Source organism: Arvicanthis niloticus, chromosome 4 (assembly GCF_011762505.2).
Source record: "Arvicanthis niloticus isolate mArvNil1 chromosome 4, mArvNil1.pat.X, whole genome shotgun sequence".
Classification (NCBI taxonomy): Eukaryota; Metazoa; Chordata; class Mammalia; order Rodentia; family Muridae; genus Arvicanthis; species Arvicanthis niloticus.
Window position 1 is genome coordinate 41,462,876 of NC_047661.1, and position 27,726 is coordinate 41,490,601.

The 27,726-nt window shown below is 33.6% G+C and overlaps 1 protein-coding gene across 4 annotated transcripts in view; it reads left to right on the forward strand.

Annotated features, from left to right (window-relative positions):
- The window catches only part of Tsc22d2 (TSC22 domain family member 2), a 46,670-nt gene that overhangs the window by 14,040 nt on the left and 4,904 nt on the right, over nucleotides 1–27,726 (forward strand). For 2 of the 4 annotated variants that reach the window (XR_013109837.1, XR_013109838.1), the window contains one exon: nucleotides 6,616–6,774. The exons of the other annotated variants lie outside the window; for them this stretch is intronic. The gene's annotated coding sequence lies outside the window, so the exon portion shown is untranslated. The remainder of the gene's footprint in view (nucleotides 1–6,615; nucleotides 6,775–27,726) is intronic. 4 annotated transcript variants of the gene reach the window in all.

Genomic DNA, 27,726 nt, shown 5'->3' on the forward strand with positions numbered 1-27,726 from the left:
CAGATGGGTTAAAGATTTTTGTAATACCAGACTTAAAATGGTAATTATAACTTTTGACTTTGTTTTGGATCTCACCAAAAAGCCTAATTTTGGACTACTGTAAATTAAGGAGTTTGTATTTTTTTTCTTTTCTTTTCTTTTTTTTTTTTAACAATTTGCCAGTTAAATGTTTTACAAAAGTAATTGATTCTGTTGTTAAGTAGAACCATTCAAAGATTTTTGGACAGTTGTTCTTAACCTTCCTAATACTGTGACCCTTTAATACAATTCATTCTATTATGGAGACCCCCAACCATAAAACTATTTTGTTGCTAACTCATAACTAATTTTACTACTGTTCTGAATCATAACTATAAATATCTGATATATGACCCTTTTCCCAAAGGGATCACACCCATTGAGAACCACTGATTTAGGGGGCCATAAGTTCTTTATATAATCTATGTTATTTACATATTTAAAACCATAAATTTTCATATCAATGTTGCCTGATACCATATTTCAGGCTTCTGTTTCTGAAATCTTGGAATGATATCCAGTAGAGGTAACCTTTTTAAGATTCATTTTTATTGGGGAGAGGTATGCTACTTGTGTGTAGGTACCTATGGAGGCCAGAAAACGACATCAAATTTGGATCTGGAGTAAAGGTGGTTGTGAGCTATCATAGATGGTAGTAAACAAACTTGGTTAAGAGCTCTTCCAGCAATTCCAGAGGACCCAAGTTTGTTTACTCCATTGAGCCATTTCTCTAGTCCTGGGGATAGCTTTTAAAGCCAACTTTCAAGCCAGTTTTCAATAATCATCCCAGAATATCTGAAGGTCCATGCTTGCACCTAATGTTAAAGATTGAAACTTTTTTCTCCTGCCAGGATACTTTGAATTTATCAAGTCTTTACAATCAAAATAGGAATAACTAGTATGCTATTACATATTAACTTACCAGTTCTTTGGTTTTTTTCCTGTATTTAAGTTAGAATTAACAATTTGAGAGACTTTTAAAATAGTCAGATTGCCTCTGTCTATATTCAATTCAGATCATCTTTTCTGAGGTGTCTAGTGTTTTCCTTTCGTATGTACTGAAATTGAAGCCTGCCTTTTCATCATTTTTTAGGTACCATCATAGTTTGTGTTCCTCATATTGTCAGTTTTGCAGAGTCCTAAAGGCCAGTTGTTGAAAGTATCTACAAGAGAGTGATACTATAGCCACAAAATAATCCAGCCCTTTCTTAAGCTCTGTTCATTAAAATAATTAGTGTAGCTTATATAATTAGCTTTCTTGGAGGTTATATCCTTGTGAAGTCAATTTTCTGTGATATCCTCACATACCAGCATTTTAGTGATGCTAAAGTTTGATTACCTTTTAAAATTTGTGCTCATTCTTAGATTTCTTAAATCTACCTGGTTGTTTTGTTTTGTCTTCAAAATTAGTTTAGAAACCTGTCTCAATAATCATTGGGAATCAAAAACATTAAGAGGTTTTATCTATGAAAGTTTAGTGTAAGAATTAGAGCCGACAGTTTTACCATCTATTAATGGCATATTAGGAAGATAAAGGAGTACTAAAGAAAAGAGCATTTAGACTAAAGGGAGGACCTAAGACTGCTTGTAAACATTTGCCTTAGGAATAAGCACTTGGAATGCTTTGTCTTCATGAAGAAATTGGTTAAAACACTGGGAAAAGATAACCAAATACATAACCCACATAATTGAAAACGATGGCTCTTTTGTAATATGCAAGTAGTTTCAACTTCATAAGGAGAGTTGGAGTCATTGGTCAAAGCTACTTCAGAAAGTAGCTTTCTTAGTTGAAAAGTTGAAAAGTAGATATAGTTTAATATTAGAGAACTGAGGGAAAGGAGCATTCCAGTTAGAGAAACAGTGCTGTGTGTCATTGTGGAGATATAGAGCTTACATATATGTGTGGGTTAGTATGACAAGAATGGTTAAGTTTGACTTACACATATAAAAGCAACAGAGAAGAAGAGCTTGATTGAACAGAGAAAAAAATATGATTGTCTGTAAGTAGGACTCAATCAGTAAGATCTTACAGCTCATGCATTTTAAGCACCCAGAGAGAGGACTGTCAAAAACCCAGTTGACTAAGGAAATGCCTATATTATAGGTTGCAGTAGCAAAATAATTAGTTTAGAAAGGCTTACATATATAAATGAGGTTTATGGTTTTAGCTGTTTTATGGATTAGTTGACAGATCATTAAAAATAAATGATCCAGGTATGGAAGTTTTTTTTCCTTCTTCTGCATTTAAAGTCCAAACTTTAGAGGCCAGGATGCCAAGGAACAGAGTAGGATAAGAGTAACAAGTAACATAAGTAGAATGAGGATTAAGCCAGAACCATAAGCAGCAGCACCTAACACCTAGAGATCAGAACAGAGATAGTATAAAATGGTGTTTTAGAAATGGGAACATTCTGGGAATAGCTTCCTAACAAAAAGGAAAAAAAAATGTTTGCATCTGCTCTTAGGCAGATTGTCTGCTTGCTGGAGTTTTAACCATAACCTTAAGCTTACTCTTTCAATGTTGTTTTGTTGGTTCCTAGATATTTCTTCCTTTAGTTTTTCTATACTTCATTTAAAACACTTGATACACTGATATCTGTTTTCTGCATATATCGATAGACTTGAGAATTGACAATCAGAAATTGTTCAGCAACTTACCAGGCTAAATAGTTTTGTTTCTTCCTTTACCACCTGTCTTTGTTGTTTAAATTACTCTACCTAAATCATCCTCCTTACAGAGATGGTGGTAATTATGTTCAGGGTGAAATTTTAAATGAATTAAGGATGGAGATAGATATATATATACCAAAGCTTTAAATAGCAGAAAACTGTAAATTAATTCACTAACCTATTCTGCAAAATCTAGAACTTTGCTATAATTTGTTAGGAGAAACCTTTTATGAGTCTTGGTGCAGTATAAAAGAAAATTTAAATGCACCCTAAAATTACTAAAGTAGAACAAACAGGGTGTCTTTTCTTTTGTTGTTTTGTTTTCCATTATATTCATCAGCAATTTAAAATTTAGGTTCATACTTAAATATATTTAAACTCGTGTATAGTTTGTAAGCCTTTTGAGAAGGAATATCAGATGAAATTGTAATCTCTTTTAAGATTTGGAGCAGTGGGACAGATTTAAACTGTAGCTGTTCTTTATGTGCCTACACATACATGTTCATACTAATATTACAAATAAATCATTGAATATTTTGGTTTTGGTGATCGATAAAACTTTTTTAAAAATGCTGTGGATTACTAAAAATTAGCTTCTATGTTTGGACTTTTAGTTGGCTACTTCTAAAATACTTATTTAGAAGAAATACATTTTAATAGAAAAAGAGAATTACAGTGTTTATTATCCTTTGCTAAATATCCTTAAGATACTATTTTCATTATGACAGTTTATAATATACTCTTAAGGGTATATTGTATCAGGCATGGTGATGTGAACCTTTACTAACAGCATTCAGGAGGCAACAGCTGATGGTTCTGAGTCTGTGGCCAGTAACTTCCAGGACCACCAGAGCCAAACAGAGGAACCCTGCTTCAAAGAAAATGAACAGCTCAAAGTTAAATATATGGTTTCCCATTAAGAAAGTATGTAGATGTCTTTACATATAACTGGCCTCTGTTTACTTTGTTATTCCATTTTATCCAATTTCAATTTTTTATTTTGTCATTATACCTTTTGTAAATTTATAAATGTATATAGGGCTGGGGGATGTGACTTAGTGTTAATGATGAGTTTGTGTCTATATGTGAGGCTCTGAACACAAGCCTTATCACTGAAAAAGAAATAAAAGGAGGATGAACAAGGGAAATGACTCAGTGGGTAATGCTTACCACACGAGCTTGAGGATCTTAGTTTTATTCTCAGTACACACATTTTGAAAGGGGTGGAGAAAAACCCAGGAACAGTGACATGCACCTATTTAATTCTAGCACTGGAGAGGATTCATGGGGCTTAAAGGTCAACCAATTAGAAGGCCCTCATTCAGAATCTAAGGTGGAGAACTGATTGAAGGAAGACACTTGATGTCAACTTCTGGTCTCCATATCTATTCCTTGATATATATAACACATACATACATGTTGACACAAAAAATTAAAAAAAAATGTCAGCATGTAGAGGCTTTTTTCACTGTGTCATAATATATTAGATCAGTTCTAATATTTGTTGTAGTTTCTGTGTTAATTTCTGGGAACATGTGGTTTTCTCATGCTTTTATTCTATCAGGACTATTTAGATTAATTGCTTATCTTAGATATTTAAGTTCATCTATGGAAAAGCTATGTGTAAAAGTATAGGGAACTTTGAACAGCGATGAAATTATATCTACATATTTATGGGTAGTCGTATAGAATTTTTAGAATACTTTAAAAGAAATACGGTTTATACTTGAACATGGAATTGTGTATGACTCTAAAGATACTCATTCAAGTGACAAATGGTTAGGGAGTTGGCTGTCATTGGTAGAGCATTCACCTACTCAATGTCCTGGCTTTAACACCTAGTATTTCAAGCGATTTTTCACAAAGTTATTTGGGAAATCTTAAAAAGCTTATTCTTCAGTGTCTATCACTTTTCAAATTAATATTTGGAAATTTAAAGCCATTCATCTGTGCCTTCCTACTCATTGTTTTGTTCTGTTTTTTTTTTTCTATTTTGTTTGTTTTTCATAAAGAAAAGTGAGCCAAGCGATGGTAAACATAAACTTAGGTCTTAACTTGAAACTTTCAAAAGCACATTGTTAGTTAAGTGGAATTTTTCTACCTAACAATAGAAATATTGTTAGATCATGGTTGATAAAGTCTTGTAGGTAACCACACATAAATGGAATTCTCATGTTAAAATTTAAAGATCATCTGGTTAATCTTTATTCATCTATAAGTACTTCAGCTGATTTATTTTAGAATAAGACTTTTCTACCATTTGGAACTTAATGATTTGAAGTAACTCTTCAAATATTACCCTATTCTATATAATAACTAATTCTTTAACATGTGTGCTAAAGGAAAAGAAAATGAAATAGAAGTTTTGTATTTCTTACAGTTTTTAAACTCTGGGATGATATTTGCATAATGTGTATGTATTTTTCTGTAAATTTATCAGTAAAATAACAGAATTTGCTTTATATAAGGCTAGTTTAATTCAGTCTTCCAAAGCCTTCCAAGGCACTTACTGTAATACTGTGTGTTAGTTAGCAGGCCTTTTAACTAAAAGTCAAACAGATTGCTCATTAAATGACCATTCATTCAAGCATTCTAGACAAGCAAATTACCAATGCCATCAATACACATTTCAAGAAGCATTTAGTTTATTAAATAGGACTATATATTTTATCTTCTTGTGAGATTTTTCCCATAGCAGAGTAAATCATCAAAATTAGAGACTTAAAATATTGAGTGTTTTGATTGCTAGGACTATAAGAATTTTCAGAGACATTTGGTGATAGTTGATAAAGCAATCACAGCTTTGGATAAATATGGATTTTTGCCTTCACCAGGTGATTTCTTTCTAAGCTTATGTGTTCAGGGGAAAAAAATCCAATTCACATAATTTTAATGAAGTCAAATGTGTTGTAAGATTACATTTGGAAAAATTGTATTTGTAAATAGCCATGTATGATAGAAAAGTTTCATTCAAAGGTAAAATCTGTGGCAGCATAATGCACCTCATACGTTTAAGTCAGATATCTTAGATAGCTGCAGAGTTTCCTTTCCAAGACTGTCTGGAGTTTTGAACACACTGATCTTCCTCAATAGTGGGTCTCTTTCTTTCTCCCTCCTCTTTTGCCCCCCCCCAATCCACCCATTAAATAATTCTATTTAGAGTAGGTAAAATTGTATCCACAACTTTTACCTTTGTGTGGATCATTGACAACTAAAAATATAAGACAAGAAATGTTTTTAATGATGTCATTCTTTAGGGATTGAAATAGATGCCCCATTAGGAAACTTTCTGGCAAATAATAATAATTTAAGAAGATAGTCTTAACAAAGTAGTTTTGGCCATTTTAAAATATTTCCCCAGTTTTCTTTGCCTCCTCTACCCAGATATTTCCAAGACCACTGTTGAATAATTCAGGATATACTATTTTTGTACATAAAGCACATGATGAAGTTTGTTCTTACCAACATGTCTACTTTAAAAATTGGGGGTATAGACAGAGATGTCGGGATAAACATGGACTGTCTTAAGTGATCCATGCAGGTTGTTGTGTTCTTGCCAACTGTACTGGATTAGAAACATCCATGGATTTGGGCCAGAGAGTAGTGTTCCGGTGCATTCTGTAGTGTTAAAAACTGTCTATATCAGGTTGTATGGTGTTAAGTCAGAATTTCTGGATCATGATCTTAAACTTTTAATTGGTTCCATTTCTATTTGACTCTTCACTGACAAGTATTCTGGTGGCCTGGAACTCCATGTTGGAATTTTAAGTTTTAATCAAATCAAGTATTTCAAATTATTTTCCATCTAAAAATATCAGTTGTGTAATCATGGTAAAACATGAACCTTTGCTATAAACGATTTTAAAGGCTATTTGATGCTATTTTAAAGGCTATTTAAAGCACTTATTTACTTAAACTCTTTGCTAGAATTTTTTTTAGAATTCAGCATCGGAGGAGGAATGTGACATAATAATGATCGAAAGCCGAAAGTTTAAAAGTTGTGATGCCCTCACATGGTTGGAGGGTTATTCTAGCTTCTAAGGACTGAATGTTGTCCACAAGAGTGTCTCATCAGGTCATAAATTGGTAAGACTTAATGGATTAGATTTTATGTATTATACCTGATGTTATTGTATTGAGATGACTATATGAACAAAATGAGCACGTTGTGTAATTAATAGTGTAAAATATAAGTTAAACTTAGAATTTTAAATACTTGGATTATGTAATCATTTCAAAGTCTCACAAAGCACAAGCCCCTGCCTATGTAGTATTTAATAAATAAAGCAGTTTAAAAAAAGAAAGTGAAATCCTGTATGATAGTGACATTAAATACTTCTGTTGCATCTGTTATAGATGCTTATAGTGTAGTGAAAGCCCAAAATACTTGGCAGGTATTTTTCCAGGAAATAATTTGAGAAGTAATTTTTTTTTTTAATAAAATGTCCATTTTCTTCATAAAATATTGTATAAATTAATTTAACTTCTTTGGAGGATTTTACTTTCTTCATAAAGGCCATCTTTGTTTCTAAACACAGCCAGTTTTTTCCAATTTTAATGTTGAGAATACTTACAATGCCAGTGTTGTATGAAAACAGTATATTAGATGTCAGTATACTTTTTTTTATATCCTGAAAATTAATTTCTTTCAGAATATACTGCTTAGAAAACAACTTGTTTATGTACCTTCCTTGTTTTAAAGCTGTGTTTTAATGAAGTGGACTCTTATTAGGATTTAGGTCAGGATAAATAAGATCTTTATTTTTTTAAATCTGAAGTTTATAGTTTGAAAATGAAGGGGAAAAAGTATGGGCTAAGTTGTATGTCTATAATAATAATTAAGAACTAATGTTGTTATTAAGGTATGGTACACAAACACTACAAAGCTATCAATAATTATTTGGAGTTTCTAAGAAAGCTAAAAGGTATGAGTTGATACTAAGCAAGCCACTGTAGATGTTTCAACTTCATACTCAAGCAGACATAGGTCTTTGTTCACTATCCCCTTAGCCCACATTCATGCCCACACTGTCTTCTCAATAATATCTTCAGTTGTTTCTAGTGTGGTTTTTATAACTACTCTATAAACTTAAATTCCTTCAAGTAGTAATTGTGAGTGTGGGAAAAAATAAAACAAAACAGTAAATTCTTTATTATTCTATGTACTTCTTGTTTCTTCATTTTCCAATAACAAATATGCATAACTCATTCAAGAGAATGTCTAATTTGTCTAGTATATGTTTAATAGTTAAAGGCTTCAAAAAGTTGCAAATTTTAGGAATTTAAGATAGAATTGTGCACAGTCATATGTAAAAAGTTAAGAGCATCATCAGATCTTCAAGAATAGTTAATATCAATATTGAATGTTTGGCTTTGCTTGGTAGCATGTGCCTTTAATCCTAGCACTCCAGAGTAAGGTAGGAGGATCTCTGGAGTTCATCCTGGTCTACGCAGCAAGTTCTAGGACAGCTGGGACTAGGTAGTAAGATCTTCTCTGAAAAATAACAAGCAAAGTGAATTTGTTTTGTTTAAAAAGGCAAGCCTTGTTAGTCACCCAAGTGTATGATTTACAAGAGGAATTTTTTAACAAGTGCATTGATCCTACTGATTTTTACTAATAATTGACCTCGACAGACAAATCAGAGCCTAGCTGCTCTAGTTTTTAAATTTTCACACTGCTAGGTGTGGTAGTACATGCCTAATCCCAGCACTTGGGAGACAGAGGCAGATCTCTTGAGTTCAAGACCAGTCTGCTCCAAGGATCAAGCTCCAGGAAAGCCAGGATGACACAGAGAAATCCTATCTTTTTGTTTGGTGGTGGGGATGTAGGGATGGAGGTGTAGGAATTCTTACACTGTTGATCCTTGTTTAAGTTTTGATTCAGTTTCTCTACAAACTAATTGTGTTACTGTTAGATAGACATCTCACTTAGTTTTTCGAAATCATAATTATATAGATATCATCTATCAGTATCACTGATTTTTTTTTTTTTTTTAAGTTTGGTTTTTGGCAGGGTTCCTGGAACTTGTGTAGACAGAGTAGTCTTGAAGTCATTCTTACTGCCTCCAAAATGCTATTATTAAAAATATATACTACCATTCCTATCAAATTTTCTTATTTTGCAGAGAAAGAAATTGAAACATAGATTAAATAATTTATTATATAGCCATAAAATGGTGGTACTAGGAGTCACATTTAGTTTTCATTGAAATATATATATATGCTCTCAGTATGCTGGCATGGAGAGTAACCCTAGATAACTTGGTAGATAAGTATATTATATAAAAACATGAATACATAATTTTAATTTACATTGAACTTGAGTTTAATGTGTCATTCTCTATTAGAAAATCATCCTTTAATCCATAAGGTATTTCCAAAATATTGTCATGAATTGTATAGTATCCAAAATTTTTTGCATTAGGAAACATTCTGTTCAGGTTTAATGCTTAAGATTATAAGCAGATAAATGTCTATTGTAATACTTTTTTTCAAAAAAAAGTCTTAAGCCCGCAAGATAGAGAGGTTGAAGGTGTTTGGCACCAAACCCAATGACTTGAGTTCAATCATCATGATTTATGTAAGGGTGGAAAGGAGAAAACCAACTCTACAAGTTGCTGATCTCCATGTGCACATACACAAACATGTATGGTATCATGGTATGTGCATGTGTGTGCACATACACAAACACACATCACACACTAAAATAAATAAATAATGCAAAACATTAAGGTCTTAGTACATATTAGAATAGTATTAAATGAAATTATTATAAAACTTAACCTTTAATCAAATTTTATAAATAGCAAACAATATGGAGGCTATTTTAAAAGCTCTAATTGCATGTATTTTCTGGAATAGTGTGAATTGAAATATATGTAAAACTACTAAATTCGTTGTAAGAATTTGTGAATTTTTACTTTATTGTAAATAATTCCATGGAGAAATCTTTTATTTTTACTTTTGAAACGTTTATTAAGCAAAGTTTCTTTTAGGTACATAAGCCTTTAATCAGTGTATGTGATTTGCACATATCTTTTTTTGGTTTTAATTTTACATCACATTGAGCTCTAAGCCTTAAAATATTTTGTTTATATTTTAAATATAGAGAACTATTAAACATTTTTAAATTCTATGTGCTGAATATGACTTAAAACCAGGTATGCTGACACACACCTCTAATCCTAGAATTTACAAATTCGAGGCAGGAGAATTGAAGAGTTTGAAGATAGTCAAATTTGATGAGACCCTGTCTAAAAACAGTAGAGCTATTGATACAGCTTCATGGTATATTGACTGCCTTAAATCTACCAAGTTTTGGGTTCAGTCTACATCACCACATAATAAATGGGAGACAGAAGGAAGGTAAAGTTTAATCCTAAATGATACGGTTTAAAACAAGTTCAAGTTAAAAATCATAAGAGTTTGCAGTTACATTGACATTGTTTACAGAAAAAGAAACTCTATTCAATGCCACGATATATAAACAACTTGATATCTAATCAGAATATGAAAATCTTTAAAGTATTATTTTTGAGAATACATTTATGCCTCATCTTCTTTAGTAGTAATACATTTATGTTTTCAAAAATAAAACTATGGAAAATTTAGACAAAAGAAAGAAGAAAAAGTTACACCTAATCTAACTTTCTAGCACAATTACTGTCTTAGTCATTATATATTCCCTTTTATACTTTTGAGTTATATGCATAAATACCCACACAAGCATACATACATACATACATACATACATACATACATACATACATGGACATGCACACATATAAACAAGGTTTGAATGTGTGTACTAATAGTGGTCATTGTATAACTTTTCAGTACTTTTAAAGCTAATATAAAGTAAAACTTCTGTGTGATAGTAAATTTCATTTTGCTACTGTGACAAAATACTTGAGAAAGTCATTTGAGGCTCATAGACCTCAATCCAAGTTTTGGTTTTGGATATAGAGAGAGGTAGAACATCATAGTGGAAAGTGCATGGTGGAGGAAAGTAGCTTATCTTATGTCCTCAAGGAAGCAGTGAGCCTGTAAGAAAAGTTTGAAAGGAAGGGTCTTGTACACAAAACATACTTATCAAAAGCATATCCCTATGACCTACTTCTTCCAACTAGGGTTCTACCTCCTAAGAGCCCATTAGCACCCTCAAGATATAGTCACCTCTCATCAGGGGCCAAGCCTTTGAGAGACACTTCATATCCAAACTGCATTACTCTGCTTCAGCCTCCAAAAACTTTAATGCAAAATTCATTCAGTAAACATCAAAGTTCCAACACTGTTCCACAGGGAAAGTCTCTCTAAGACTCCTGGAAAATTCATACTTATTAGCCTGCATTAAAAACAAAAACAGGTTATATATTTCCAGTTTGCCCACAGTATAAACATTGCCATTCCAGTGGTGAAGGAGACATAGACATGAAGAATTGAACCAAAACAAGACCAAGCCCCAGGAGAATAGACATTAAATCCTCTAGCTCCTTGTGTGGCATCTGCTACATACAATGGTATGATGTGTACTCTTACACACTTAGCCAGCCCTACCCCTCCTGGCCTTGCTGGTTGCAGTACACACGACCTCTCTGCTGGGCTAGCTCTGTTCATTGCCTATGGCTTTCCTTGGCAAATATTCCATGTTTTTGTCATCTCTGACTTTCTGGAATCTTCATGTCAACTTGAGGATAACTTTTACAACTTCACATAATTGACCTTTCCAGAGCTTCCCACAGGGATTCTAATCTTGTCATACATTACCTGACTTCCAAGACTTTCTTTGGACATCAGTGGAAGTTTCTATGGCCTCTCAATGTTTAAGTTCTGCAAAAAAAGCCAACATCACTTAGATGATACCAAAAAGATGATTACTACCACATGACACATATAAAATACTGAAGAATGTACATGGTCTAGATAGCTGTTCTAATAGCTATCCTAATTATAAATGTAGGCTTCCATTTATGGTCATATAAGGTATAGTACTAATATACCCATAGTTCCAAAATAGTAAGGAGGTATTGCTTAAAAGAAATCACAATTTTAATTTTAGAAGTCACAAGGATGCCTTCTTTGTAGTTGTTGGTTGTACAGGGACTTAGGATTATTTTTGCTCAGGTCTACAAATAAAAGAGTAAAGTGTCTTAGAATTTCTTCATGTTTCAAAATTTCATTTACTAAGAACACCTACTTGTTATAAAGCATTTTAAAAGCATTATGAATCATCTTTATCCCATCTAATGAAATCTTCAGATCTTTGTCCTCTTCTGCTCACCTTCAGAATAACTTGGTTTCTTTTGCTTCCTCTTAGACTCATTTCTGATCAGATTGTCAAAGGGATTGGTCAGTTGAGAGGAATTCATGGATAGGTATTTCTGAAATATGATTATGAAATTCATATTTTCACTAGATTGACCTTTGAACCTATATAATTGTAGTGTGAAAAGTCTTCATCATCTGAAAGATTAGGAGTTTAGAAAGTCACCATGTTTTTTTGTGAAATCTTCCATTCCATTTCCACCATGCTCAGGATAGAACTGCTGAGTTTCACTGGTGTATAGATCATACAGTAGCCAGTAACATACAGAAATTGCTATAATCTTTTCTCAATAAATAAAACCAAATGTAAAGAACATTTTAGAAGGAGTATGCATTAAAGACTAGGCTCACAACCAAAAATATTGAATTGACTTCCACTAACCTTAGTAGGGAGAGCTGCCCATTTTTAACTGTTCCTGTGAGACTCTTCTAGTCGTTTCTAATCTTTTAAACACCTGCTTCGTTTCTTACATCTTTGTCCTGGCAAGCTCAACATAGCACCAATTTCAAACTGATCTTTACAAGTGTAATTAGATAATATATTAAATATTATAAGCTGTTTCATAGTTTTCTTTGGAAATATGTTAAACATTAGTTATATACAGAGTATATAATAAGACCCCTGAGATGGATAGTTCCTGCTGTCAAGGTTTACACTAAGGCAACGTTTGATAAAGAGAATGAACAAAATTGAATGGTGAAGAATCAGAAGACTGTTGACAAGACAGGCAGCTAATGAAGGCCTGAAAGGAAAGGTCCCATCGCAGATGACTTGTCTCTTTTATCTAAATTATATAACAAACATCAGGCCATGATAGAAATTTAGAATTCATCATAAAGACTTTATACAAAATGGAGGCCCAGGCCCATAGGATGATTCAGTAAATAAAGGCACCTGCCGCCATACCTGACAACCCAAGTTCAATTCCTAGGGCCCACATGATAGAAAGAGAATTATCAACTCCAAATCTCACAAGTTGTCATCTGACTTCCATACAGACACACCCCACACAATACATTAATTAATTACATGTAATTTTTTAAAAAAAGTTTTTAAAGATTTTACATAAGCTGATGTAAACAGCTATTGACATTCTGCCACGTGACACATCTAAATTTCACTGTTAGCTACAGTATACCTCACTATCATTTCAGAAATATGATTTAGCTTTAAATGAAGAAAGGTTGTTAGTAGTTAAAAGCTGACCATGTGCCACTCTTTGTACCATTCTTCTTTAATGGAAAAACAAAATTTGAAACCCTTGTATATTTTCCTAGTGCTATTTTCTTGGTGCCTTTATTGTTCTGCACCAGACTCTTAACTCTGAAAGTCTAAAGCAGTAAAAGACTAGGATAATAAGCAAAGAAGCACTGTATCCCAATGTTGCTGGGTTGTTTTGTTGTTACTGTCATTTTGTAATATTTATTGTTGCAGTTTCACATAACACTAAAAAAAAGGCCTGGAGTATTTTGAGTTATACTTTTTGCAAATTTTGTTAAATTGATTTTGTTACAATCCAGTAACCATTGGTGATTTTTTTTCCCACAGTAACTGTATGTTACTGTATACTGTTAAATTCTGACAATCTAAGGATTAGATAGATTTATTACTGTGTAGTCTACATAAATGCTGTTTCTTAAGCCTTAATATAAATTTCAGTCTCAAGTTAATTTTATTGTATCTATTTTGGGATTATATGAAGTCTTAAAATTTGACTAATAAAATACAAAAAAAATCAAAGTAAATCTAGTAGGTTATAATTAGGATTGTTTAAAATTCTTTGGAATAACAGTAAACATGTTTTTAATAACTAAGCATAATTAATTTAATATTTCATGGGCTCAGGACCTTAATTCTTAATTTGTAGTTTAAGAGGAGGCAGAGGCAGGTGGATTTCTGAGTTCGAGGCCAGCCTGGTCTACAGAGTAAGTTCCAGGACATCCAGGGCTACACAGAGAAACCCTGTCTCGAAGAAAAAAAAAAAAGATAATTTTAAAAAGCTGGCCTTACAGAGTCAGAAGACAAGATAACTGTTTCAAACAATAGAATGAACTAATTTAATCTTGTATTTTCATAAGACCTTTTGACAGTCTTCCATTAACATACTACAACTGTGATCCCCACTTTACAGATGAGGCTGGTCACAGTATGTTAACTCTCTAGGTTACACTCCTCTAGTAAATGGATAGAATTTAGATGTAAAAACAACTGGAGACTGAAACAGGAAAATTCCATGTTTGGAGCTAACCTGGGTTATGTAGCAAGGTCCTGTCTTGAACAAACAAACAAACAAAAAAAAAGAGACAACTTTTCTAATTCAAGAGCCTATGCTCTTAAAAATGTAATACTTTGAGAATTTAATTTTTGACTCAGACAACAGACGAGAGATAAGATGTTTTACCTCCCAGAATGGCTACCCCCACCATGAAACAGAGAGCAAAGGGGACTTTAGTAGTAGTGAAATGATGGCCTAAACAGCATTATGTTTAATCTGTGCTTTTATTTGTTGAGTGTTTATTCAGAGTTAAGACTGTAATTTTTACACATCTCAACTGTAAAACATTGATTGGTTTATTAAAAGCCAAATTGGTTTATTAAAACCCAAAGAAACACAACATATTGGTACACACCAGAAATCACAGCACTCCAGAGGAAGAAGGAGTAGGATTGCAAGTTTTAGATCAACCTGTGCTACATGAAGAAATCCTAAGCAAAATAAAGCAAGCAGATATTTCCCTCAATAAAGAATATTGTTCATTTCCTTAAAGAATAATGACAGTTGGGTGTTATTTTAATCCAAGCAAGAAGCAAGCAATTACACATTCAGAAACCTCAGGATAGTCTTTTATGCTTCTGGGTCAATCCAGTTTTGAAACAATCCCTTGACAACTTTCATTACCTCCCTGGACTTTGTATGGGGGTAGGTTATGAATGAAGGAAATAAAGAAGCAAAGAAAAAAAATTAGTAACCTTTGAATGTGATTTAGTTTTGGGATCTTAGTGGCTAATTGTAAAACTAATTTTTTTCATTTGATTGTCCATAGAGTTAGAGTTTTTCTAGAACACAGGTTTAAATATCTTTTCTGTCAAGTGAGCATAACTGAAAATAATAGCCATAAAATGGGGAAAGAACTATGTATTTGTTCCTATTATTTGAGTTTCACTTTAGTTTACTAAGGAACAGTTTTGATTTTCTTTTTAGTCAAGTCTCATGTCGAAATGGCCTTGCGAGAATCTGTTCAAAAATGGCTGTTAAGTTGGAAGAAACAGTATGGTAGGTTCTTGAGAAAGGAGATAGTTTGAGGCTATTGAATAAGTAGTATTTCTAAAAACTGTACAGTTTGCAGTGTGCTTCCCATTTTATCTTAACTTTAAGCATGCTCATTTTCTTCCACAGGTTGAGCTAGCTACCACATTCTTGTAACTCTCAGATCTAGAGCTCTTGTCCTGAGACTCCTCTGTAGCTCAGGTACCTACTCCCTATGTCGACTTCCTGTATTTCTCTGCCAGGGTTCACATTTCAGGTGAAACCTAAACTCATTTAATCCTTTTCCTACTTTACCTACAAATCTAGCTGCCTTCATTATGACACTGCCATTATTCTATTCCAGATTGTCCTAGGCCCTGTCCCCTGCCTCCTTGTATTTCTTTACGGTAGAGTCCCTTTCCCTCTTTGTTTGATCTCTCATGGTCTCTATTGCTTTAGTTATGAAAACCCTTTTTAATCATAATTACATAGCACTGTTTCATACCTATCCGCTTCTGCTTCTCTCTTCTTTAACTTTTTTTTTTCACTATTCATCTTATTACCAATTTCTACATGGTAATACTATTTCATTAAACTCTAAAACTAATTGATAAAGGAATATATATCTAATAAGAGTAATTTGCCAAAGTACAAATGACTCAAGGTAAAGCCAACTACACTGTGTATTTACTAATTCCATATCTAGTGATGCTGCCACACTTTTCTTGTAACCAATGTTCTTTGGCTAGCATCCTTGGTATAGAAAAGGCAGAATATGTATTATCCCAAAAGTTGTCTTCTCATCTCACCTTAACCATTGTGTTCTCCTCACAGGCAGAAAATAAACAAATCAATATAATTAAAGATTTTAAAAATATTTTTACTTGTTATATGTATGGATGTTTTTGCATTCATGTCTGTATGTGTACCGTATGCATGCCAGATGACCAAGGAGGTCAGAAGATATCAGATCCCTGGGACTGGAGTTACAGACAGTTGTGAGCTGCCATGTGGGTGCTGGGAATCAAATCTGGGTTCTCTGCAAGAGCAGGAAGTGCTCTTAACTACTGAGCCATCTTTCCAGTCCCTTTTTAAAGATTCACTTATATTTTGTTTGTATGAGTGTTAGTATGCATGCTTATATGAAATCAATGTAAAATTTTAAAATGGCAAGTATTTAGCTTCAAACTAAAACTGAGGAATGAGATTCAGAGCTATTTCTATATTTGTTTATTCTGAGTGTAAAATGATAACATTGTCAATGTCCACTATCTAGGAAGAATTACCATTAAAAAATTACTCGGTAAATGCAGGAAACAGTTTTGGGGAAGTGATATAAAATTGTATATATAGGGAAAGAGGCCTCAGAATTGAAGCACAGCAAATGACACAGGATTCAAGTATACAGTTTTTTTTTTTTTTTAATTAAACCTTTATAGACAAAACTTAGGCTGAGGGAAAAAAAAAAAAAAAAAGAATAATTATCCCAGAAATACTTGGGGAGAAAGAGACAAGCAAAGAGTAGGAGTTCTGGAGAAAACGCTCAATAGTAGAGCACTTGCCAGGCATGCAGAATACACTGGGCCCCCCCCCCCCCAAAAAAAAAAAATAGTAAAGGAACCTTGGAGGGTTTAATGAAATGAACAATTTCCAATTTAAAATTTGAAATGGGTTTAGGAAAGAACATAAGGACTGTGCATGGTAGTTCATTCTTGTGATCCTAGCACTCTCCATATGGAAGCAGGAGGGTCAAGAGAATTCAAGCCTGCAGCTGGGCAGTGAGCATTCTGGTAAAGAGCAGTGGTTGCTCTTCAGGCTCCAATTGCCAGCCCCAACATGGTAAACTCTGGCTTTGGGGGGATCTGGCACCCTCTTCTGTTCTTCTTGGGCATTGCATGGATGTGATGCATAAACATACATGCAGGCAAAACACCCATATGTATAAGATATAAAAAGTTCAAAGTTGGGATGATGAGACAGCTCACCAGGTAAAGGCCAAGCCAGATTACATATGCAGTTACATAGTAGAGAATCAGCACTGGCAAGTTGTCCTTTGACCTCAGCATGAACATAAAAGAGGCCTAGACTAATGAGCTACTACTTCAAAAGAAAAAGAAAAACATTTTCAAGTTACCTTTTGAAATAAATCTAAGGAGTTTCCATTAATAGCCTAGTTTCTTTTGCAAGGAGAGGGGGTCTCTGTTATTGCTGAGAATTCCCAAGCTCATGTTAAATGGATATGGCTATTTGCAGATTATTTTTATGTCCCACTACTGTTTGGAATTTTATTCTGTTCATGGTTTCTAAAATGGAACAGGAATCTGAGTAAACTTTTACATTTGTATGTTTTTATTTCTACACTCTCTTTTGCCATAGGTTCTCTCAGGTTGTATTTGTTTTCACAGAAGTATACCATGAAAACTGCCCATGAACATTAGGTAATGAAAAAATACTATCATTTCCTCTTAGTTAAGGGGGGAAAAAACAAACAAACCTATGAAAAGAGGAGTATTGATCTATACTATAAAATGCCTGGCTCTTAATGTTTGTTTATTCCTTTCCCAGCTGAAATCTTTTAACTCCTTAGTTGTTTCTGATATAAAAATTTTTACTATTGGGCTTATGCCATTTTTAATTAAAAGTAGCATCTTTGAGGAAATGGAAAACCTTTTAAAATAAGTATTAAACTATGTAGTATTAAACTTTTAAGATTTACTGATATTTTTAGATCACCAACTTCTACCCCAGTAAAAAAAAAAAAAAAAAGGATGGTGTTAAAATATAGAAGTACTCATCACTATGGTGTCAATTTTTAAATTTTGGATGTAAGCCCCTTGGTGTGTAGCATTCACTTCTTAGTAATATATCATCAGATTACCTAATTGCTGCTGTGCAAACAGTAAAATGAAGTCAAGAAAGCCGTTTTAAATGTAAGCACCCCAGAGTTAGTGAAAATGCCTCTTTCCTCCTACCCCTTTCTCAAACCATTCCTTGTTTTATTCTGACTCAGAAGGAAGAAATAATCTTTAAGTCTTCTCAAATCTTGCCTGATGTTAGTGAAACAGGCAGCAAGTAGAGGGTTCAGTTGTTAGGGTGCTTGCTAGAATTCTAAGCTTATCCCCTGGTACAGCATAAAACTGGCATCCTGGTGCATACCATGTAGTCCTAGCCCTTGGAAGTGGGAAACAGGAGGATTAGGAATTCAAGGCCATCCTCAACTACATGTGGAAAGAAAGGAGGGGGGTTGGGGAGTATGGTAGTGAATAACACATCTTGTAGATATCCCATGTTCTTAATAACATTAAATTATTTAACTTTAAGTAATACGATATTAATCCTTTTCACTTATTTGAAATATTTGGATACAGTTACTCAAGTATCACTTTATATCATTTTCAGTTTTTCCAGGCAAAATTCATACATACTCTATTTTTAATTTAAAAAAATTTAGTTCCACTAGTTTGTTTACATTTATTTATTTTGTGTATGGATGCACATGTGCCATGGTACACCTGTGGAGGTCAGACAACTTGTAGTTGGTTCTGCCCTTCCACCCACTGGGACAAAGCAACACCACAGAAGAACTATATAAGAATTTTACTGACAGATACAAGGGATGACTCCACCACCCCCAAATATGGAATTGTAGAGAGAAACCAAAAAAGACACTATTAATCTTGGTTTATCTTTTTTGACAATCAGCTATTTTTGTTGTGTAAATAGACTGGGTAGACAGTGCTAACAGTAATAAGCTATATTCTTAAATATGTTCAACTCTTCTAAACTAAGGACCTAAGTTTTGCCAATCATAGGTGTCACAGTAACTTCTGTTTTATATATTTAATAAAGTGCCTTATTCTGGACTAGTGAGATGGCTCATTGGGTACAATTGTTTGCTTTGTAAACCTAAAACTTGAGTTCCATCCCTATAACCTACTCAGGAAGAGGAGATTCTCAGTTGTCTTGTCTCCACATGTGTGCTGTATAACACATGTGTGCCTGCACTCACACATACAGCAGTAATAATAAATGAAGTTTTAAATGCTTGATGGCAATGGCTCAGTGGATATGAGTGCTGCTACCAAACTGAAGAACTTCAATTTGTTCTGTGGGAACCCCATAGCAGAAGGAGGGAATGTACTCTCTCGAGTTGTCCTCTGACTGGCATACAAACACTGTGGTATATGCACATATACACACAGTTTTTAAGTGGAAAAGTAAAAAAGAAAAGCCGTATTTTGCAGGATGAAGTAATCCCTAGAGACAATGGAATCAATAGCTCCTCCTTTCCTTCCTTCATTCCCCGTTTTTGTGGTTTTTTTTTTTTTTTTTTTTTTCCTGCAGCCATAGACTCATGTCTTAAGTTTATGCTGCACAGGATAACTTATGTCATTTTTGAATGTGTTTCCTATATTCTTCCAACAGATAGTGAAACTAGTCATCTCTCTGTTCTCCATTTGCCCACCTTTCTAAACATGCGCCTTCTTAGTTGATGTGTGTATATGTTTATTTGGTTTCTTTGTACATTTGCAGAGCATATACAAAATATATTACTCCTTTGTGTATGTGATAATATATTGTGCACACAATAATTTTAAAGGTGTTCTGTACCTTGTCCCCTTCTCAGTAAATAAACAGCACCTCTAGCCCAGAGATGTATACTGTTCAGCTAAATATATTGCTATGCTGTGAGAAAAAAACTCTTCGTGTTTTCTTTTTTAGAGATGCATACCATTCAGCTTTTATTTACCACTTTTCCACTGATAGAACTCTTGCTTTTAAAACAGTACTTTAGTGGCTAGAGAAATGGCACGCCATTAAGAGCACTGGCTGCTCTTCAAGAGGACCCCAGTTTGATTTCCAGAACCTACATGGTAGCTCACAGCATCTGTAACTCCAGTCCCAGAGATCTGACACCCTCTGTTGGCCTCCATGGGCACTGTACACACACAATGCACAGACATACATTCAGGCAAAATACTCATACACATAAAATAAGTGTAAAATCTCAAACAAAACACTGCTGTAATGAGTGTCTTTGTAAATAAGATATGCTGTATATGTACCTAAGAGATAAATTCTATGATATAGGATTAATAGTTCAAAGAGTGAATAAATAAAGAAAAAACATAAAGGGAAATGGAGTTGAGTGAACTGAAAAATGTTATGGTTTTAATTTATATGATTTTTTGTATGTCTTTTTCTGTGTGTATGTTTTGTTCTTTGTTTTGTTTTGGGAGACAGTCTCATGTAGACTAGTAAGCTGTCTGTGAATTCTGTCTTTCTGTTAGGCTCAGAGTCTTTTAGATATCTATAAGTACTTTATATACATAGGAAAATTATAGAAGACTTTTATTAAAACTGTTCTTAATAAGTTTTTTTGAACCCCTTAATATAAATTACATAGTTGACTTTAGACAAAGGGAGACTAAATTAGGAAAGGAACATGATATGTGTGTGTGTGTGTGTGTGTGTGTGTGTGTGTGTGTGTGTGTGTGTGTGTGTATATATATGTATATATAATTTTCTTACCTTGTGAATGTCTTTAATTTTTTTTTAAAGATTTTTTTTTTTTTTTTTTTTAACGTATGTGAGTGCACTGTAGCTGTCTTCAGACACACCAGAAGAGGGCATCAGACCCCATTACAGATGGTTGTGAGCTACTATGGGGTTGCTGGGAATTGAACTCAGGACCTCTGGAAGAGCAGTCAGTGCTCTTAACCACTGAGCCATTTCTCCAGCCCTAATTTTTTTAATATAAGAAATTTCACATAAACACACACATGTAGAGAGACAACTTGTGAATTTATGTCTTCCATGGATAATCTTCTGTGAATGTCCTTAATAATATCTAAACTAGGAACCTGACAAAGGTACATACAATCCATATGTTTCCTTTTCTCCTTTTAAACATTTGCTTTTCCGGCCAGGAATTTGACCTAAAATTAGCTGATGAATTTTCTAAAAAATACAGTGATAGATTAGTGAACAAAATTTTTATAGAAAATGCTAACAGTGAATATCAATCTTTGCATAAATATTTATCTCAGTTTTTAAAGGTTCCTTGTGAAAGCTTTTACATCTTTGTTAACTCCGATTACTTGAAAAAATAATACCTAAATCTTGCAGTAGCCTTCATATCTGCTTGTTCAAGATAAATAATAGCTATTAAAAAAATTATTCTGATCCAGGCATGAGAGCTCATGTTTGTAATTCCAGTGTTTATAAGGATGAGGGAAGAGGATCATAAGTGTGAAGTCAGTTTGGGATGCATAGTGAGACCATATTAAAGCCTTTATCCCGTTTTTTATTTTAGGTTACTACTAATGAAAGTTTCAATTTTTTTTCTCTGGGAGATCTAGTCATTAAATTAAGCACAATATTAGAATTTATGATCACTTGTCAGTACAAAATACATAGAAATTTGAATGCTAAGCTTAGTTTACCTCAATCAATCTCAATCTCCCCCTCCCCCTCCCTCTCCCTCTCCCCCTCCCCCCTCCCCCTCCCCCTCTGTGTGTGTGTGTGTGTGTGTGTGCACACGCGCGCACACATGCATGCTCTGTCTTGTTTTCCTAGGGATAAACCAAGAACTTCACATAGGTTAGACAAGCACTGTAATTACTTAGCCATAATATTTTCTTCTTAAAGACAGAAGATTAAGATTTGCATTTGCCTAGAGGTTAGTTCTATATGAATTTTATTTCTTCGAACTCCTTTCAGGGGAGGGGAGAATTAATTGCTCTTAACTGTTCAACTATTTTAGGCCCCTGTGAGTTTGGAGAAATAGTCTTCCCCAGGGAAGAGCACAGGATTAATTACCCACTACCAAATAGCCTTGAAAACATTCATCCAAGCAAAACTATATGGACTACAAAGGTTGAACTTCGAATTATGTTTGTGTGTCTGTATCTTTGTATGTAACATTAATTTTTTTTTAAAGGCCATGATTAAGCCAGGCACGGTGGCTCATGCCTTTAATCCCAGCACTCAAGAGGCAGGAGTCAGGTGGAGGACAGCCAGGGCTAAATAGAGAAACTGTCTTGAAAAACAACAGCAACAACAACAAAAATGAGATAAAGAAAAAGAGGCCATGAATTTGAAAGAGAGGAAAGAGAGAGGGAAAGGGAGGCTTCAGAGGGAGGAAAAGGAAGGAGGAAACAGTATAATTATAATCTTAAGAAATAAATAATTTTTATGTATTTTAATATATCTAATCTTCACTTTTGTAGAACTTTATGTTAATTAGATTTAGTCTTCAATCAGCAACTTATGGTTGTATTATCTTTTAAATAACTGCATTTCTTAAAAGACAGGCAAAATGCTACCTGTGTTTCAATTAATGTTTTTGTAATAATGCTATTATTATAGCTCTTCTATTGAAAAATGATAGGAATAAAATTAATAAATAATTCGCTGTAAGCAGCATATGATTTCTGAGGGCTATAGATCTTTGCTGCTATCATGATTGCTACTTGGTTTGCAGAAGGGAATCTTAGGGATAAAGATCAGAATTGCCAACTCAAACTAATTGACTCTTATTACAGAAGATTTAATTCTGTAATTTAAGAAATTCATTTACTATTGTATTTGTGTCACTGTGAATGTGACTGGACAGAAAATTTGAAGGATCTTTGAGTAAAAAAAAATAAGATAACTTTTCTATAGTTTTGATTTATAGACACGGAATTTTAATATATTAACTCTGACAGACAAGAACATTGTAGTTTCTAGCAAATAGGCAGACTATGATGGCTGTCCAAAGATCATTGAACAAATAAATACCTTTTCTAAGAAGTTGCCTCCCTTATTCTGAGAGTGGAACTGCTTCTGGGGATGTGCTAGATAAGATAAATAACATTGACATTTTATGAAAATTGTTTAATCTTTGGATCCATGCTGTTTCACAGCTAACATTTAGTGCTTATTTAAAGCATTCTTTAACATACACATCTCAAGATTTATTTAGGTCACTATAGATAGGTGCTTTCTTTCACACTCTTTCTCAGGAAGAAAAGTCGTAGATTTTAACATTGGGTCTAGGTTTGGATTCTACCATAGCATTGTTAGTTTTCTTACTTACACAGTGTGAATATTGCCCAGACTTATTGATAATAATAGGCCTGCCATAAAATGAATTGTCATAAACTTCTTCTGCCTTATCATTGTATTTTTTAGCACTTAGAGAAAAGACAGGAGACTGGAGGGGTTATTAAGATACATTAACTGTCCTCATTCCAGGAGTGTCTTTAACTCAGTAGTCCTAGGGCAGATCCAGATATATCCACTTATAGCAAGTTCCCAGGTAATGTTCCTGCATCTAGTTAAAAGGAATTTCACTTTGAAAACTAGTTTATCTGAATTCAGAGAACTTTCATGGCTTCTCAATACAAGTCATTAGTGCTTGAAATCAAATTACTGTCATCTCTATCATCAGAATGCATTTGAGCTCTTACATATCAAAGCACTATGTCCACTTGGAGAAATATGTTTGCATTGTTTTTTTATTGTTTCTGTTGTAATTTTAAACAGGTAACTATTCCATGCTAGTCTACTTTATTATAGATTAAGCAAAGGTTACCTGTCATGTCATTTAAAAAGTGAAATCAAATTAGATGACCTTGTCTTCACTGATTTCACTTGTAAAGTCCAGGTTTCTTTCTGCCTTCTTGTCTTCTCTGTAAAGCTGTGCACTTGATCATTACCAGTTGCTAAAGAATAAGAAAAACCCTGGGAAGAAAAGCAGATGGTAGGACTCAGCTGGGATGAAAGAAATCGGCATGGAAAGGCACACTACCTAATGTAGCATGGTTACTCTGACGTCTGTTCTTCCTGCAACTAGATCTGCAATTAGCTTTATTTAAACATTAAATTCAGGGGTAAGCATGTAGCCCAGTAGTTCTTAACTTTCAGCATCCTGTATTTTTGTTCATTGCCTCTGTTAGAACTTTTAACTTGTTAATAAATGCTAATCAAGATTTTTTTTTCCCTAAAAGTTGTTGCCCATAATTGAAAATTAACCTTTTTGGCTTCATTTTGCACTTCTAGTTTACAATAATAGCTTAAAGCAAGAAGATTCTGAGCTTGTCATTTTTCTCTATTTCTGGTAGTAATTATAGCACTTGATTTAAAATGGATTTACTTCAGTTTGGGAGAAATACACGCACACCCCATAATCTAAAGCACATGTGGTTTTTTTTTTTTTTTTGTTTGATTTTTTTTTTTTTTTTTTTTTTTTTCGAGACAGGGTTTCTCTGTGTAGCCCTGGCTGTCCTGGAACTCACTCTGTAGACCAGGCTGGCCTCGAACTCAGAGATCCGCCTGCCTCTGCCTCCCAAGTGCTGGGGTTAAAGGTGTGCGCCACCACTGCCCGGCTATCACATGGTTTATTTTACATTTAGGGGTACCTAATTGTATAATGGGTAGATAAACCATATGAACAGATTGCAACAAAGAAAGACAAAATATTTCCTTGAGGAACTTAGAATTTGAAACTGTTCAAAATATGGTAGATATAGTAATAAAAAAAAATCAAGGTATAAGTCAACATTAGATGAAGAAAAATCAAAGGGAAAAATATTTTGTTTCATTCATCAGTCTCATTTGAAAGAAAGCAGAATCTCTGGCCTGAGCACAACAGAGAACATTTACCTCATTTAAAACTGCACTTAAGACAACAGTGTTAGTATCTTTATTATAAATCTGGCCATTTAAATGGTGGTTCCCAAATCCTAAAATACATTAATTGTCCTTGTTCCAGGAGTGTCTGACTTAGTAGTTCTAGGGCAGATCCAGATACATCCACTTCTAGCAAGTTCCCAGATAGTGTTGATACAGTATTAACCAGTTGATACTGGTTAAAATGAACTTCACTTTGAAAACTAATTTATTTGAATCCAAAGAATTTTCATGGCTTTCTAATACAAGTCATTAGTGTTTGAAATCAAATTGTTGTCATCTCTAGTTACTGTCAGGATATATTTGAGCTACTATGTGTCAAGGCACTGTTTACTTTTTCTCTAAAGATAATTGAACTTCCCTCAAGAACCTCAATCTAATAAAATCAACTGTAGTTCTATTAGTAGAGTAAAATCACCTTCCAGGAACTATACAAAATAGTATTTAAACTCATTTAATCCTCAAAGGATTAAGACATAAAATGCCTATTTGAGGTAGGAAAAAAAAATCTATAAACTAATTTCCCAGAATTCACAGTGAATATATTAAGGAGCAAGAATTTGGTATGGTGTTATGATATCTTTCAACACTATTTAAAATTAAAAGTATACATATTGCTGAACTAGAAGAGAGATAGAATAATTTTGACTATACTATAGGACAGCAAAAGGTATCACAAAAAGAGATTGCCCTGGGCACGTTAAAGAATGGGTGAAAGCCACATAAATTAGAACTACAGTATCTCCATCCAGAGCAGTTTCTGGAAAGCGAAGGAAACATGAGAAAACATATCAGATCACAAATATTACATTAAGACCAGAATACATGAAAAGGATGAGACCATCTATAGCAAAGGCCAAAGTCATGAAGAATTTCATAAACTAAGTCATTTTAAAAGTAGGATTGGTTGCTGTGTGTGATGTTCTATACCTTTAATAACAACACTGGGAAGCCAGTGACAGATAAATCTCTTGAGTTTGAGGCCAGCCTGGTCCACATAGTTTCAGGTCAGCCATGGTTACATGGTAAAACCCTGTTCTCCCCCCTGCCCCCAAACTAGGATTGGGGTTTTTGTTTGTTTTTGCTTATTCTTTCTCCTGGAACTTTTAATTCACTGTAAACAACAACAGGCAACAAACAGGATCAGCATTTTCTGGGAACTTGTTAGAAGTGCGGTTTAGAACTCAGCAATCTGTTTATACTAGACCCCTAGATGACTGGTGTGTGCTAGTTTGAGAAACTTATAATTGATATAAATTGTTGAATATTATTAAAATAGTAATTGTATTTGTGATTTTAATTTTATTAGAGTACAGTGCTCAACAAAAATGAAGTGTTGAGACCTAACAGACTACTTTTCTTTAACATGATCTTTCTATAGCTTCTAAATTCATGCTTCCTTGCTGCAATGAGATCAGAGTCAGGACAAGAATTTGTTAGGTCGGTGGCATTCAAAGTGTAGCATGCCCGTTACTATTCCTTAATTGTAGTAATGACTTGGAAACTTACAGACTCGTTTTAGTTAACAAGAAAAAGAAATAATACTCCTTTTTTAATTTTTAAACTGTTAATGTATAAAAATGGTATTATAGTTAACATTTTAAAGTATTCTATTTAAGCCACATGTATCAAAGGAGTAGGATGTTTCACACCATGAAATGACTTAAAGTAACAGTCTTTCTTGGTAGAAGTAATAATACAGAAAAGATACACTAGGATTCTCAAGCAAGTGCTAGTTTAAAATGCCTGTCACCATCTTTATTTGTGGTGATTTTTGTTTTACACTAAAGCCTTATAGATTATATAGTTGGTCAGTAATTTAGTTACATGCAATCTTATTTTACTTTGCACATATTTCTCCAGTGACTTAAAGCCCAACATAAATCAGTGTTGGTTAGTGAATATTCTTTCAAGATCTTAAATATGCAGTACCCTTTCATCTTAGCAGCATCAAAAAGTTATTACACTGTTAGTGCTCAAAATTTCTATATGTTGGCTGAAAGTACCAAAGAGGCAAGTCCAATGAAGCTTAGGGACTGATCCCATTCATTTTATAAATAGGGAGACTGAGGTCCAGAGACATTAAATAAACGAGTGAGTAGCAAAACCTGGCATGATAGCTAGGCCTACTTGAATTGTAATCTAAAAGGTACATGGAAAAGAATGGTTCTGAACCTCAACCTGGCATAATACTAGTAGACCATACCATTCAAAGTAAAGTAGTCTTCAGATATTTTAAATCCCAAATTCTTGTCAGCTATAGTATACTTTGTAAGTAGTACTTAATAATGGTTTATTCCAAAATTATATTTAAAGACCTCATGTTAACTCAAAGTAGTATCAGACTTCTTTTACAGGACTGTTTTAAAACAAAAAGTTTAATTCTGTCTTTCAAAAACTCTATAAAAATACCAAGAAGAATGAGTGTATGTATAGATTCTTGCTACTTTTACTACTTAAACAGTGGGAGAATATAAATCATAAAGAACAATTACTTAATCATCTGTGTCTCAGAAATGCTCAGGTAGTATTTGAGCTTGGAATATCTACTTAGTAGCTAGACAGCTGAATTATTTTCAGGAAAAACACATGCTTTTCTTAGGTGATATCTGCCAGCAAGTAACCTATAATCAAAGTACATAGGTATACCAGAATATTGAATTCCATTTTAACCAGCTTATCCAAAATCCTCTTATTCTTTTTAGAAGCCCTTCCTACACACTTAAAAACCAGGTGTTAAAATATAAAATTGATACAAATTCATTATCTGAATTTTAATGTATTAAGA